We start from the raw sequence: 14,809 nt of genomic DNA on the forward strand, positions 1-14,809 counted from the left end.
AAGGGGGAAACTACCATTCAAAACACTCCTCCCCCTAAAAATTTCAATGGCACAGTCTGTGCCATGAACCCCCCCCCCCCCCCTTAGGTGGGCTACCATGTTCTAACTTTTTGCTATGCAGAGGAACAATCTCTATAATCGCAAAACAGTTACTTTTTAGCAGATAAATGATTTTCTCGTTATTGGTCAAAACAGAAAAGACGAACCAGATTAATTGGGATCAAAAACAAATACGAGCAACGAAAACCATGCTAACCCAAAATAATACTGTAACTTGGTAAGAAACGATCTGTTGTACAGTTGATGCACAGTACCACTAATCAGAATCTACCTTTGGGGGAAGAAGACAGTAACCTTCTGGGGCATAACACTCATTAGGATTGGTAATGTGTGTTAAAATCTAAAGTTCCGGGGATAGGGTAGCCCTCCAATGCCCTATTCTTTTGCCGCGACCCTACACTGTACATTTTATTTATAATTAATGCAAAAAATAAATAAATAAAAACAAATAAAAGGAATCTATAATAAATGGTCTTTGAACTAGTAAAACTTCAACCAGTGTTTTGAGACACGAGTTACAATTTTGACCTTCCATACAAAAATAAATAAATGTTGCTGTACCAAAAATATTATAATTGTAAAAGGTCAAAGGAGTTGTATTAAAAAAGATACATAATGGTTATTGCTTCAAAAAAAAATGCTCAACTGGCGCAAAGTCAGTAATTAATATGGTTTTCATACGTGACGTTATTTATTGAATCATTTAATATTGAAATTCAGAAAAACATTAAATTTTATTCATGCAAAAATAATTATTCTGCTGATGCAGAACAGTACCCTCTTTTAAAATATGTTAAGTTTATACTATGTAAAAAATGATATACACTTAATGTTTCCTCCTCTCCTCTTTGAGTAAAGATTGCTTAGTGATTTCCCTACACCGTACACCATAAGGAGTGAATGTTAAAAGTTTTCCTGAATTTTTCAACAGCTTGTGAGAGAAATAAAATACTCTTTACAATGCAAACATTTTATTAACGCTAACACAAAATGCAAAGCGATAGTAAACGCAGTTTTTATTTATTTATTTATTTTATTTTATTTTATTATTATTTATTTATTTATATATTGTTTTTGGAGAAATTTTGAGTCACTTGTTCCACGTTCTTGACGAGTTTTCAAAATTTATCGCCAAACTAACTGAAGCAAAATATTTATCCGCTTGTCAAACGTTGTCAAAAACCATGTTTCTGAAATTTAGAATCAAAGGTTTAATTTTTGCTCAAAACCATCTATTACATAGTCACAAAAATTCTATTAAAATTAAAAATAATCCACCCAAAAACTATATTAAGTCATTAAAAAGTAAAATAATCCGTTAGTTAAATATATCAAGCCATTTGAGGCTGCGAGAAGCAAAAGGACATTTTTTTTGTAAGTGAACATTTTAGATTTTTCTAAATCATGCTGTATAGTAGCACCTACCACGGCAACTAGCACTACATCATGCCACAAAACATAGGATGGATTCACCTACCATTTGTACTGGTAATCTGAAAATCTTCAATTTTGGCACTTTCATGCGTTTGCTTCTCATTGCCTCATTTAAAAATAGTAAAAATTCCATTGAACTGGAAAAAGAGCAAAAATAGCAATTATTTCTGCAATAAGAAATATCTTCACCAATTTCGTCTGTTCAATGCTATGCTACTAGTTTTCATTTATCATTAAAATTAATTTTTTGGAATTTTTTTGTGGAGGAATTAACGCGGAACCTTCTGGTTCTTTACTGGTTCATGCTAAAGGTGAGAAAGTTGTTTTCTTGGTATTGACACTTCGCTCGCAGAAAAAACATTTTTACAGAGTTAAGTTTTTTTTTTTTTTTAACGGGGCAATTTTTCAGGCTTAAATTTTATTCAAATTCAATATGAGTGAGAAAATATCCATGAAATAAAAGCTGGATTATTTAATTTTCCCGGTTTGAAAATTATAATCTTATTGAATAAAAAGATTGTTTTGTGACTACCAATTAGAAGTTCTATTTTTAAACAGCAGCCCACATGTCCATTTGTTAAAACTTTCAAAAGCAAAACATTTCTAATTCAATTTAGTCTGCCGTGTATTTTAAATGGAACTAGCGATTGCATTTAACTCTTTTCAAAATTATTCATTCGGCGGCCTTGAACAATATGCCGTTTTGGAAACTTTTGCCCTCCGCTCGGTGATAAATCATGCGCTAGCATAATCAGCGTCAGCCCGTCCAACCAGAGGCTAGCTTTTCCTTATTTATGAATACTAGAACTTGTGCTGCCATCTACAATGCTAAATTTGAACCTGATCCACGCAATGTTAAAATTTATGATTAAATCCTCCTTCAAAAGAAAATAATTTAAATATTATCAGTAATGTACTTAAAGCAGCAAAAACGTGAACACGAAGAGTGAAAACGCTACATTTTTTGAAAAAAATTTGTGATAAAGTCAAATGCAATTGAGAATTGCTGTTTTTGTCTACAAAATTCTTTCTTATATTTTTATTTTGCGAAAATGAATAAGTAATTCAGGTTTGAACTTTTCCTCATCAAATTATACACTTAAATTTGTCAATTTGAGTAATTGGCAAAACGAGTACGTTTTTCTAATGTTTCCATGAAAGATTTTAGCTTTATTCAGTTTGATGATAATATAATAAACATAATTTAACACTGATTAACATTATTTATCTAACTTTTATAATCTTCTGGGGCCCTCCGGGGTAGTATTAAATCTTATTTTTTTCTACATAACAGCAACCAAAGTAACAAAATTCTCTTCAACACAAAAAACATCGTGTCTATTTAGTTTGCCATTTAAATATTTTATTGAAATTCGGTTCAATGATCCAAATATTGCATTTATGTACCTCTAATACATTCGAAGCATGAACTTCCTTATTATTTTCGTCTCTCTAGCAATGGTAATAATTTCCTATTATCTAGCTTCGAATACTTTTTATAAGTCGTAAATTAAAACGTCTCCCTGCCAATGCAATTGAAATCGCAAGTGAACAGTGAATGTGAACAGTGCCATGTTCACATTATTCCAGTATTTTTTTTTTTTTTTGGAATATTATCTAATTTTAAACACTTAGATACAGTGGTTATGAATGATTATTCATTATTAATTGTTGCTTTATAGACCAAAAATATTTACTTGATTTACCTTAAAGTTTTCCTGAATTTTTTATCAGCTTGTGAGAGAAATAAAATATTCTTTACACTGCAAACATTTTATTAACGCTAACACAAAATGCAAAGCGGAATTATTTCTACGTGACATTAATTCATAATGGCTTTAATTTACTGCGGTTCATTTTCTTCACAGTTTCTCCAATTCATGATTCAATCCATTAATTTATTTTACAATTTAAAATACATTGTTAAAAAAATTTAATCATAGCAATTAAAAAATTGTATTAACGAGGTTTAATTATGCAGTCAAATTATGATACAATCAAATAATAACTATTTAATTTATCGTTTTCATTCTTATGTATCTATTTCTTTTTGCGGAATCAAGATTACTTTTTGCTTTCACTAATATCAAGCCTGACGATTGCATTTTTTTATTTGCTTTATGATTTCTAGATAGTGAGTTACATGATAAATTACTTTTTATCAATTGCAGCGAATGCACAGCACAAGAGCTAAATTAATTAAGGGGTAAAATTGCGTCTTTGGAAATAGATATCGTAGTCTGCCTTTTTTCGCGTGTAAAATAGGGTATTTTTTTGTTTCTTTTCTCAACTTATTCTTTGAATTTCTTTCTTTTTTTTAAAATTTAAAAAGGTAATTATTCATTAACACATATCTCACAAGTTCTTATACCAAAGATATTTAAATGTGTTCAATTAGAACATGTTTTTAATTTTCAATTTGTATGCTTAAAAACAAATAGTTTTTTTTAATACTTATTTCGATTTTTAACAGTATGTTTTAATTAATGTTAAAACTGCGCATATGCTTTACTGCACAGAAAATTTCTTTTTTGATGATTGTATCATGCATAATGCGCCTAAAACAAATGTAAGGTTTATTGGTTTCTTTCTGTATGATATTTCAAATAGAAAATCTGAAAAGATTGAATGAAGTTTATGCCAGATTATAACTTTCAAAAACTAGGAGTAATCAACAATAGAATATTTTTTGACGACTGATTTTCGCTAACACGAACTAAACTACGCCTAATTTTTAACCGAATTTAAAAGTTCACAGTAGTTAAAATGAAGAATGATAAATACAAGACATTACTATTTCAAAGATTTTCAAATAATCTTCAATTTTCATTAGTTATCAAGAAAGAAGAAACCCAGGCTAAAAGTAAATCCATAATAGAAAAGCGTTTAGCACAGTTGTGCTTAAATTTTAATTGATGATTAATTTTATAAACATTTTTCAATGACTGATTTTCGCTAACGCAAAGTAAACTACATCTGAATTGCAACCGAACTTAAAAATTCACAGCAGTCAAAACGAAAAACGATAATTACAGATCATAACTGTTTCAAAAGTCACCAAATAATCTTCAATTTTCATCAGATACAAGAGGGGAAAATAATGTGGCTAAATAGTAAGTCCGTCGTAGAAGACAGATAAAACACTATATCAAGGATTCAGAAAGCGTTAGCACAGTTATGATTAAATTTCAGTTGATGTTTAATTTTATAAACATTTTCCGATGAATGATTTTCGCTAACACACACCTGAATTTCAACCAAATTTAAAACTTCGCAGTTGTCAAACATGAAACATGATAATTCATTAGTTTTAAAAGTAACCAAACAATATTCGATTTTCATTAGAATATAAAGAAAACAAAAATTAGGCTAAAACGTAAATCCGTCGTTGAAGACAGAATTAAACACGTTTAAGATACCATTTGCAGAAGGCGTTTGGCACAGTTGTACCTAAATTTTAATTGATGTTTAATTTTGTAAAAAAAATCCGATGATTAATTTTCTCTAACGCAAAGAAAACTATACCTGAATTTCAACCGAACTCAAAACTTCACAGTAGTCAAAATGAAAAATGATAATTACTAGTCATTACTGTTTCAAAAGTCACCAAATAATCTTCAATTTTCATTAGATATAAAGAAAAAAAAATCAAGCTAAAAAGTAAATCCGTCGTTGAAGACAGATTAAACACTATATCACTCACGCTTAAGATACCACGTTCCCGTAGGGAAAACTTCCCTTTTTTCCCTAACCCCTGCGAAACACCCATTTTTCACGCAATCGGGAGCACTTTCTTAGCAGATCGTTAGGCGGCCATTACCGTTTTCTGGAGACCACCTGCGTCTTTAGCCTGATGTTTCTTCTTAGCCCGCTTTCATTAATATTCATCGTAAGGGGCCACCTGCTTGCCAGTCTTTAATGGCCCCTAACACCTCCCTTTAATGTAGCCTTACACCCCCGATGCCGTTAATAGCCCTGAGCGTTTGCATATCGATGGATCCCAACATGTGATGGTACAAAAAGTTTCGTCATTGGTAAACAGTCAGACAGTGATTAAGAACGTTTCACATGCTTTGGGAATTAATCAGTTTATTACATGAACTTCAGTTGCTAAATTCAGCGAACTCCTTCATTTGCAAGTAGTCATTATAAATGAACCGTATGTGATGAAACGTACATAAAACCGCTGCTCGCAAATTAACAACATGAGTAAAATCAAATTTAGCAAGCAAACAGAACGCTTGCAATTTTTGTGGAAGTATCTCAGCATGTGATGGTATAAAAAGTTTCGTCATTTGGTAAACAGTCAACAGTGATTAAGAACGATTCACATGCTGGTTGAACATTGCAATGAAATGTTCATTTGCAAGCAGCGGTTTTAAGTATACAACATGAGTAAAATCAAATTTTGCGAACAAACAGAAATGCTTGCAATTTTTGTGGCAAGTATAACACGTGATGGTACAAAAAGTTTCGTCATTGATAAACAGTCAACAGTGATATTAAGAACGTTTCACATGCTTTGAGAATAAATCAGTTTTTTACATAAATTTCAGTTGATTTCAGCGAGTTCTTTTATTTACAAGTAGTCATTGCAAATGAAACGCATGTGATGAAACGTTCATTTGAGAGCAGCGGTTTTATGTATAACATAAGTAAAATCAAATTTAGCAAACAAACAGACCGCTTGCAATTTTTGTGGTAAGTATCAGTGGCGCAGCGAAGGTGAGGTAAAAACAACCCCCCAAAATATTATTGCTAGTCACTCCTAATACCGTAGTTTATGCACATGAAAGTACTGTTTTGATTTTTAAAAAAAAATCTAGATGGTAATTTTGGCTGCACTGGTGCTAGGAATAGTGAGGTTCTAATAAGCTTATCTTTGACCTTGGCAATGTGAACTTCTTTTTGGGAAAAGGCAGGCATAAACTTCTTCTCCAGGCTTAAACTCTACAGTACTATCATGTGCATAAACTCTACCGTAGTTTATGCACATGAAAGTACTGTTTCGATTTTTTAAAAAAATATATAGACGGTAATTTTGGCTGCGCTGGTGGTAGGAATAGTGTGATTCTGATAAGCTTAGCTTTGACCTTGGCAATATGAACTTCTTTTTGGGATAAGAAAGGGTAATTTGCGAATCTAGGATATTATCGAAGGGGGATCTCAAGGCTCGTTGTTACGAATTTTTCCGGGTTGTTAAGGGGGATCAAAGAGAATATATTCAATGCAATTTACATAAAACCAAGTTCTCTAAAACCAAAAGGCATTAATTTTCTAAAAACCAGAGGGAGCAATTGACCCTTTCTAACCCCCCCCCTCCAAATGACGGTCCTGGGGATGTGGCTTAAATTCGATGGTTTATACAGGAAGTTTTAGGATACAATAGTTAGTTTTAGTCAGTTTCCATTTTCAAAAAAAAAGAAGTTTTCGGAAAGAAAGATTCGGGGGTATAAAGGGGGTTATATTCTCAAATCTGCTGCCTTGGATACGAGTCTGATCACCGCTGAGTTGAGCTGTATTATTTTCGTTGTTGTTTTGCCACCGTATCCTGACTCAAATCCGCACCAATAACACGACCCTTTTCCCCTGAATCTAATAAAAAAGAAGTAAACATTGTCAGGGTTAAGCCTCAACTTATAAGAGCCGCACAACACCATATTGCGCTACATTGTATTATGATATTGTAACAGACCTAAGCGTCGATCCAAGAGGTGGGTGGGTCAAGGAAGTCATGACCCCCTCACCATTAAATGACCAAAGGTAAGCTAAACCTAATTTATGTGTGAATAAATGACACGGTTAGTTTTGGGGTGTGGATGAAATCAAAACAAATTACCGGTAAAGTATCGTAGATTCCCTATTTTTACCAGAATATTACATATATGAGCTAACTTCGGAATTTTAGTGGCCGTCGAGTTGCACCCGTTTATAGGGAATTTATGGTAATAGCGTAAATTGCTTCAATTCCCCTTCACTTTTTAATGTGCATTATATTTGAATTTTTGAAATGAAATTGCGGCTATAAAAATTAGTGGAATGTGGGACAAAGTAAAATAAGTTACCTTTTATTGGAAATTCGTTTTGAAAATTACAGTAGCACGTATAGAAAGAATGATAAAATTTGTAACAAAACTTGATAAACAAAGCTTTTTATTTCTGGAGGTTATTTGTACCTTCAAAAATAGTGAAAAATAAGATATTTTTCATCAAATAAATGAGTTAATAAACGAATATGTATGAATGAATATATAAAAAAGGAAACAAAATAAAAGAATAATTAAATAAATTACAGTAAAACCCCAATTTAACGTTTCTCAAAGGACTGAGTTAAAAAACGTAAAACACGGGGGAAATATAGCAGCAAAACTGATGAGGGGACACGACGAAAAAACGTTTAATGCGGGAAAGCGTTAGTTCAGGGGACGTAAAATCGAGGTTTCACTGCAATTAATTTATATATGAGAAAAAATAAATAGCTAATGAAAAAGTGAATGAATAAGAAGATAAATGAATGATTGAATAAATGACTGACTTTTCAAATGAAGGAATATATGAATGAATTAATTAATGATTACGTAAGGGATTTATTAAATGAATGAATAAGTAAACGAAATGAACTATTTTACTATACCTCCTGTGCACTTGACAAACTGTATTAAACATTTAAATTCAAAGCATGCCTAATATTAACAAAATAAGTAGTGCATTGGATATCAGTATATTTCAATTAACATTTTAAATGTTTATTGTAAACTTAATCATTTTATAATAATAAAATCAGATTTGATGAATAAAACATATTACATGGTGTGAATTAATTTAGAAAATGACATGTTATTAAAATCTTTCATTTTTAGAGCTATTTATTAGGGACTAGATAGCTGTTACTGGATTGCAATCAACTAAATATTGCTAAATAGGTGGCGCTGAAAACTGCCAAAATATTTTAATATTTCACCTTGCTCCGCTATTTCACTTTACCCCATCACATTCCCCTATATGTGGAGCCACCCCTGTGAAGACTGGTTAAAGTGCCCAGGGGATTGTTGCTGTTGGACACGTTGAATTGTGCACTGATACCAATGATAATTGTATCTTTTGTATCAATCGTGAAATTTAAAGTTATTTTTGACATTCCATTTTGAGCAATAAGCTTTCCGTTTCGTCCTCTCTTAGAGTACAAGGGGGGTTCGAAACGTTAAAAAAGGACAAAAAGCTTTGAAACGACGTATTTTAAAGAATTCTAGTTTTCGTTATTAAGTCAATTTACGAAACTTGAGCATTATAACTGTAACTGGGTAGTAAAAAAAAAACTGTAATGTGAATAAAATTATTTCATGAATTTTTTAGAAAAACTTCACCTAGGAAATTTTAAGTTTAATATTTCATTAAGAATATGGGAGAACACGCAATACTTCCTACATTCATAAATAAGTATGAAATATACAGCAAGGCTTTTTCCTACATTAGTATGAAAACGCATGGAAATATTTACATGACTAAAGCTGTTCGAACGGATTCTTCATTTAAGGGTTTTAAATAAAATATACCTTAAGCAAAATATTAGAATGTGAATAAATGATTTTATCAATATATTTCGAAAAATTAATACAAGAAATTTAAAGTTAAAAGTTAATCAAAGATAACTTCATGGAATATTTTATGCCTTCATGAATATCGAAGTTGAAAAATGTTCGCGAAAGTTTTTTCTCAGTCATGGTTTGTGCAAAAAATGCATAGAATTTACAGTATAGAATAATTTGGAATAGGCACAACAGGATCAAAAATATCTTAAACTAAAAAAATGTTCATAAAAAATTATAGTAAGAAAATTTTAAGTAAAATATAGCTTATCAAAAATAGGTTCATGAAGGTTTCTTTCAATTATATTTCGTGTCAAAAAGTATGGAATTTACTTTAGGTATAAAAGTCACTAAACTGTTTGGAGCAGGTCGGTAATGGAAAAATACCTCAAATTAAAATTTAAAAAAAAATAATGTAATGTTTTCATTAGCAGTTTTGGAAAATTATTTAGAAAATTTAAAGTGAAACGGTTAACCAAAACAATTTAAAAAAAATAACACATCGCTAAAATGTTTGAAACAGATTCTACATATAATGGTTTAGAGTACCGTCAACAAAACTCTACAATGCGAATAAAAGGATTTCGTTAGCATGTTCGGAAAAAATACAATTATTAAATTGTAAGTTAAATAGTTAACGGGAAAAACATTAACTTATGCCTTCAAAAATGTCTATAACAGTTGCGAAATGTTCTAAAGGCATTTCCTCAGTCTCAGTCTTATTTACTATGAAACAGCATGAAATTTACGTCAATAAAAAGCTTGAAACTGTATCTACTTTCAATTATTAAAAATACCTTAAGACAAAAAACTAGTGTGAATAAAATGATGTTATACTAGCATGTTTGAAAAAATTACAGTACGAAAATTTTAGGTTTTAACCAGAAATAAACTCATGTACTATTTTATGCTAGTTTTTAACAGTTGCAAAACATTTGTGAAGACTTTTTCACTGTTACATTTAGTATGAAAATGCATGGTTGAAACAGATTCTTCAAACACGGGTTAAAAATACTTTAAACTTAAAAACTGTGATGTGGATAAAATAGCTTTGTTGAAACGTTTGGAAAATTGGGTAGGAAATTTTAAGTTTTAATCAGAAATATGTTCGCGCACTATTTAATTCTTAAGTATCAGTAACAGTTGCGAAACGTTTGTAAAAAACAGTTCTCACTAAGTATGAAAATGTATAAACAAGTTAAGATCATAAAGATGCTTGAAAGGAACAGATTCTACATTCTCGGGTTAAAAATATTTTAAACTAAAAAAACTAAAATGAATAAAAGAATTTCATTAACAAATTTCAAAAAATTACATTTATCAAATATTAACTCAAATAATGGACCAAACGTTCTTTCACACATTATATTTTATTCCTTCCTAATTGTCTATAACAGTTGCGAAATATTTGTGAAGGCATTTAGCATGAAAATTCAACTATTTAAGATTTAGATATTATTTTATAAGATACTACATATCGCTCATTTGGAAGAAAAGTGCCACAATACGAAGAAATGAAATTGTTCAGGAGAAGCGTTTGAAGTGGAACTCTTCAAGCAATTTAAATTAAGAAAAGTAAGTTTTCTGTGCTCTCCAGGTGTTAATATTCGAACAAAAAAAATCTGTCATTATTTTCCAAAGAAGATAACGTCATTTAAAGGCTTTAAGCGAAAAAAAAAAAAAAACAAAGAAAAAAAATTCGTATGTAGCACTCTTCTTCCAAACGAGCGATATATAGACGGAAAATACTCTTAACAAAATATTTGTGCAGAAATATTTTGTATTGTTGGAAAGTATTTAATTCCAATGTTTTATTTTTAACCCGGTAAAACATTTTTATCATCTCATACATTTTTTAAAAGCAAAAATCATTCATAGCATCGAAAATAATGTAACATACCGTTACAAAGAAGTTCAAAAATGGATAGATAGACGGAAAATACCTTTAATGAAATATTTGTGTAGATGAACGGGAAGCTATTAATTAAAATGCTGCATTTTTAAACGCTAAAAAGTTTTATCATCTCGTTATCTCATTTTTCAAAAGCACAAACACATTCATAGCCACCGAAAATACAGTGAATACATATACTGTTACAAAGAAGTTCGAAAACATGATTTAGGTTTAAGCTGCCTTCCCCCCTCCCGGATCAGTGACAAGCGAGCCAATCGATAAAGTCTTCCCATAACCAGTTTATGCACAAAAAACACGACACACGGCATTTAAAACACATCATTCGCGTTCGAAAGAACATTGTTAACACGAAACAGAACATCATTCCAAATGACTCACCTTTTTTAAGACGCCGTCGTGGAATTTCAAAGCGTTCCGGTAACGTCTTCCATGGAGGCGGCCATCTTGGTCATAAGTCATTAGGAATCCGCCATCAGAGGAGTCCAAAACAAGCAGCCTGGTGCTAAGCCTAGGCACTGGAAAATTGTGGTCGCTTTTGGAACAGTGTATTAACTTGGAAGAATTATTATTGTTTTTTTTTATTTTAACGTGCTCTACGAGGAAGGTAGGATGTTAAAAACCGGTTTAGTTAGTTGATTCATTTTCCTCATGAATACTGATAAGAAGTAATAACGAGTGATAATCAATCAATTTCGCTTCGGGCATGTTCTAAGGGAAAATAAGGCATATTTCTCATTCTGACATGCAGGAGCGGGATAGTAATTTACTTTCTTCTTGTTCTTGCGTAGTTTAATTTGTTTTACACTTAGTTTTTATTGCGTGCATTAATGAGAGTCAAAACAATCTTACAATGCTTTAAATAACTTAATGAATAATAATTTGATTTTTAACAATTTTCATCAATAATCAAACGCTATCGCAACGTTAGTGTATTTTATGATTAAGAAATTTGTAGTGTAAACATTTGAAATATTCAAAATAAAATAGTTTAATTCCTAGTTTTATTACCTGCATTAATGAGGACCAAAACAAGTTCAAAATGCTTTAAATAATTTAATGAATAATAATTTGCTTTTTAACAATTTTCATCAATAATCAATCGTTGTCGCATCGTTAATATATTTTGTAATTAATGAATTTTTAGTGTAGTGTAAACATTTGAGATATTCAAAATACATATTGAAAAAAACATATCTACTTTTTTTTTCACATAAAATATTTCTTAGTATTTATGTTTCAACTTTTTTGACTCAGGAAAAATTGATGTTTGCTTAAAATTGCACTAAGGATTGTCCTGAGTTAAAGTTCATTCTGCTGAATAATTTTAAATTTAACCTGGTATGCTTGAATTTGGCTCAAACGCCAGTTTAGTGTGTTCATAAGTCAAGGATTAACATAATTATTTCAACGAATGTAACTATAATGCAAGTAATTAACTATAATTATTTTTCATTATCAAATTTGTTAATCATCAAATAATAATAGTTATATTTATTAACGAGTATAATTACAATTATTTTTTCTTTAAAAAATGCTATGCATTGTGTACGTAGGACAAAAGAAACATGTGATTCAAAGACAAATTTATGTTAATTAAGTTAATTTTCAAATCTGAAAGAAAATTGAAATTGATTTTCTGATCATGTACACTTAAACTGCAATGTTATTAAATTCACAAAACGTCGCTCAACTATGGCCGGAGTGCCACAACACCTGAAATTTCATCATTAAAATTTGATTTCAATTTAACGGTTGAAGTTCTTAGGATTCTAAAGAAACACAGAATCCGAGTAGTATTCTTGCTAAAAAGCAGCTTTAACTTACTTTTACAATATGTGCATGGATAAAAATTAGAAAAGAAAACATTTTTTTTACTCGCACTCTTTGAGCGAAAACTTTTTCTTTTGTTTACTTTATCACTTGATAATTCACAAAAACCCTTAGAATACTTCCTTACAAGCCTTATTTTTCCAAATTAAAAACAATATAGAAAAGTGTTTCGAGAAAGAATTTTCGAAGATCGTTCACTAAGTTGGAAAAAACAGAGGCAATTAACAGTCATTAAATATCGATCATTTTTTTTTTTTTTTTTTGACTTATCTCGGGCATGTTTAGCAATGCTAAACAACCCCCATGAATCCAAATATCTGCAAAAAATCCAAGAACAGCAATGGGTCACTAAGGACCTCATCCTTCGTAAAACCCAAACAAGATAGAATGTGCTCAGGCGAAACCTCTCCAGCAGAGCACCAGTGACACTCCGGAAAAGTCTTGATATTCCCAGAGAATCTAAGAGCTTTTGTGTGGCCACTCAGGAATCTCGAATATGTTGTCTGGAGGAGTCTACCCTTGAGTCTAAAGGACTCACCAGGACATTTTGCAAAATACCAGGCGTGTCTGGGAGGTGTTTTAAATTGGCGATTGAGCTCCATTTTTGAAATTGTGGAGATCTCACTGAAAGTAAGATCTTTACAAGGGCTCACACCCTCCGCAGCAGCAGATCTAGCCAAAAAGTCAGCCCTTTCGTTACCCTCAACTCCAACGTGGGAGGGGATCCATTGAAAGTGAATTGTATGTCCTGATGAAAGAGTATGTAGTAGACTCAGAATGTCCAGGCTGGTCTTGTCGCCCACATTACTCCAATTAGCGAGGTGCTGAATTGAGGCACGACTGTCAGTCAAAATCCAGATTTCCTGGAAACACTCCTCCCGCTGAATAGCACACTGCAGACCCTTCCTGATAGCAATCAGTTCTGATCTAAATACTGAACAGAAATTCGGGTTTCTGATTTTAAATTCCAAGGCCCCAGAGGGAGTAGGAATGAATACTCCACTGCCCGAAACGCCATCTTCTCCCCTGCTTCCATCTGTATAGATTTTCAAGGAGAAATGTGGTATATTATGTATAGTTTCCAGGGCCATTTGTTTAACTAGGTCCGGTGGATCTGAACTCTTGATCACACTAGTCAGGAGCTCGTCATGGAAATAAATTCCCTCAAGCTCCAAACCAGCTCCTGCGTAACCCAGGAAATGTGTTTCCACATCGGAGGGAGGTAAGTTCAATGACCTTGCATAGGAGAAGGGGCTATGTTTCTTCAAACGAGTATTATCATTCCATGCAAGTAGGTAGGCTGAAGTCCGGTGTTGTTCTCTATAACTATATAATTTGCTAAAATACCTTGTAAGGCCACACTGTCTTCTTTTTGCAAGGGCAGGCAAGTTGCTCTCAAAGAGCACTATATCATTTCGACAACTATGTCTAAGTCCGGCAATAATTCTAGCTGCGCTAAGCTGTACTCTTTCAAGTTTATTGAGATTGGTCTCTGAAGCACAGGAGTAAACTGGGAAGCCGAACTCCAGTACTGGTCTAATGATAGAAATATAGGTAGTACGGAGGGTACTGGCCTCCGCACCCCAGTTTCGTCCAGAAATAAATTTGAGAATATTGAGCCTCTTCCTTGCCTTAATTGCTTGGCCTTCAATATGTTTATTACTTGTAATCTCTTGATCTAATGTGTATCCAAGATACTTAGCATTTTTAACGTAACTCAACTGGGTTCCGTTTATGGAGATCTTAGGTTGGTACCCATATAGATGTCTATTAGTAGTGAAAAAAGTTGTCAAAGATTTTGTAGCATTAAAGATTATTATCGATCATTAATTAAGGCAAGCTGATCATTATATAAATTTAACAGCAAATTGTAACTGCATTATATGATTTCACCCTGTCATAATGGACGCAGAATTTATTCTTACATTTTAACAACTCGTTATCATCAATTCAAGTTTAATGGATTCAGATGACAACATACAAT

At 31.8% G+C, this 14,809-nt stretch overlaps 1 long non-coding RNA gene across 2 annotated transcripts in view; it reads right to left on the reverse strand.

The window, feature by feature from the left end:
• The window catches only part of LOC129221996 (uncharacterized), a 555,093-nt gene extending 543,578 nt beyond the window's left edge, over positions 1–11,515 (reverse strand). For both annotated transcript variants that reach the window (XR_008580560.1, XR_008580559.1), the window contains exon 1: positions 11,374–11,515. This is a non-coding gene — a long non-coding RNA (uncharacterized LOC129221996). The remainder of the gene's footprint in view (positions 1–11,373) is intronic.
• Positions 11,516–14,809: the final 3,294 nt, after the last annotated feature.

The sequence above is a fragment of the Uloborus diversus genome, chromosome 5, assembly GCF_026930045.1.
Source record: "Uloborus diversus isolate 005 chromosome 5, Udiv.v.3.1, whole genome shotgun sequence".
NCBI lineage: Eukaryota > Metazoa > Arthropoda > Arachnida > Araneae > Uloboridae > Uloborus > Uloborus diversus.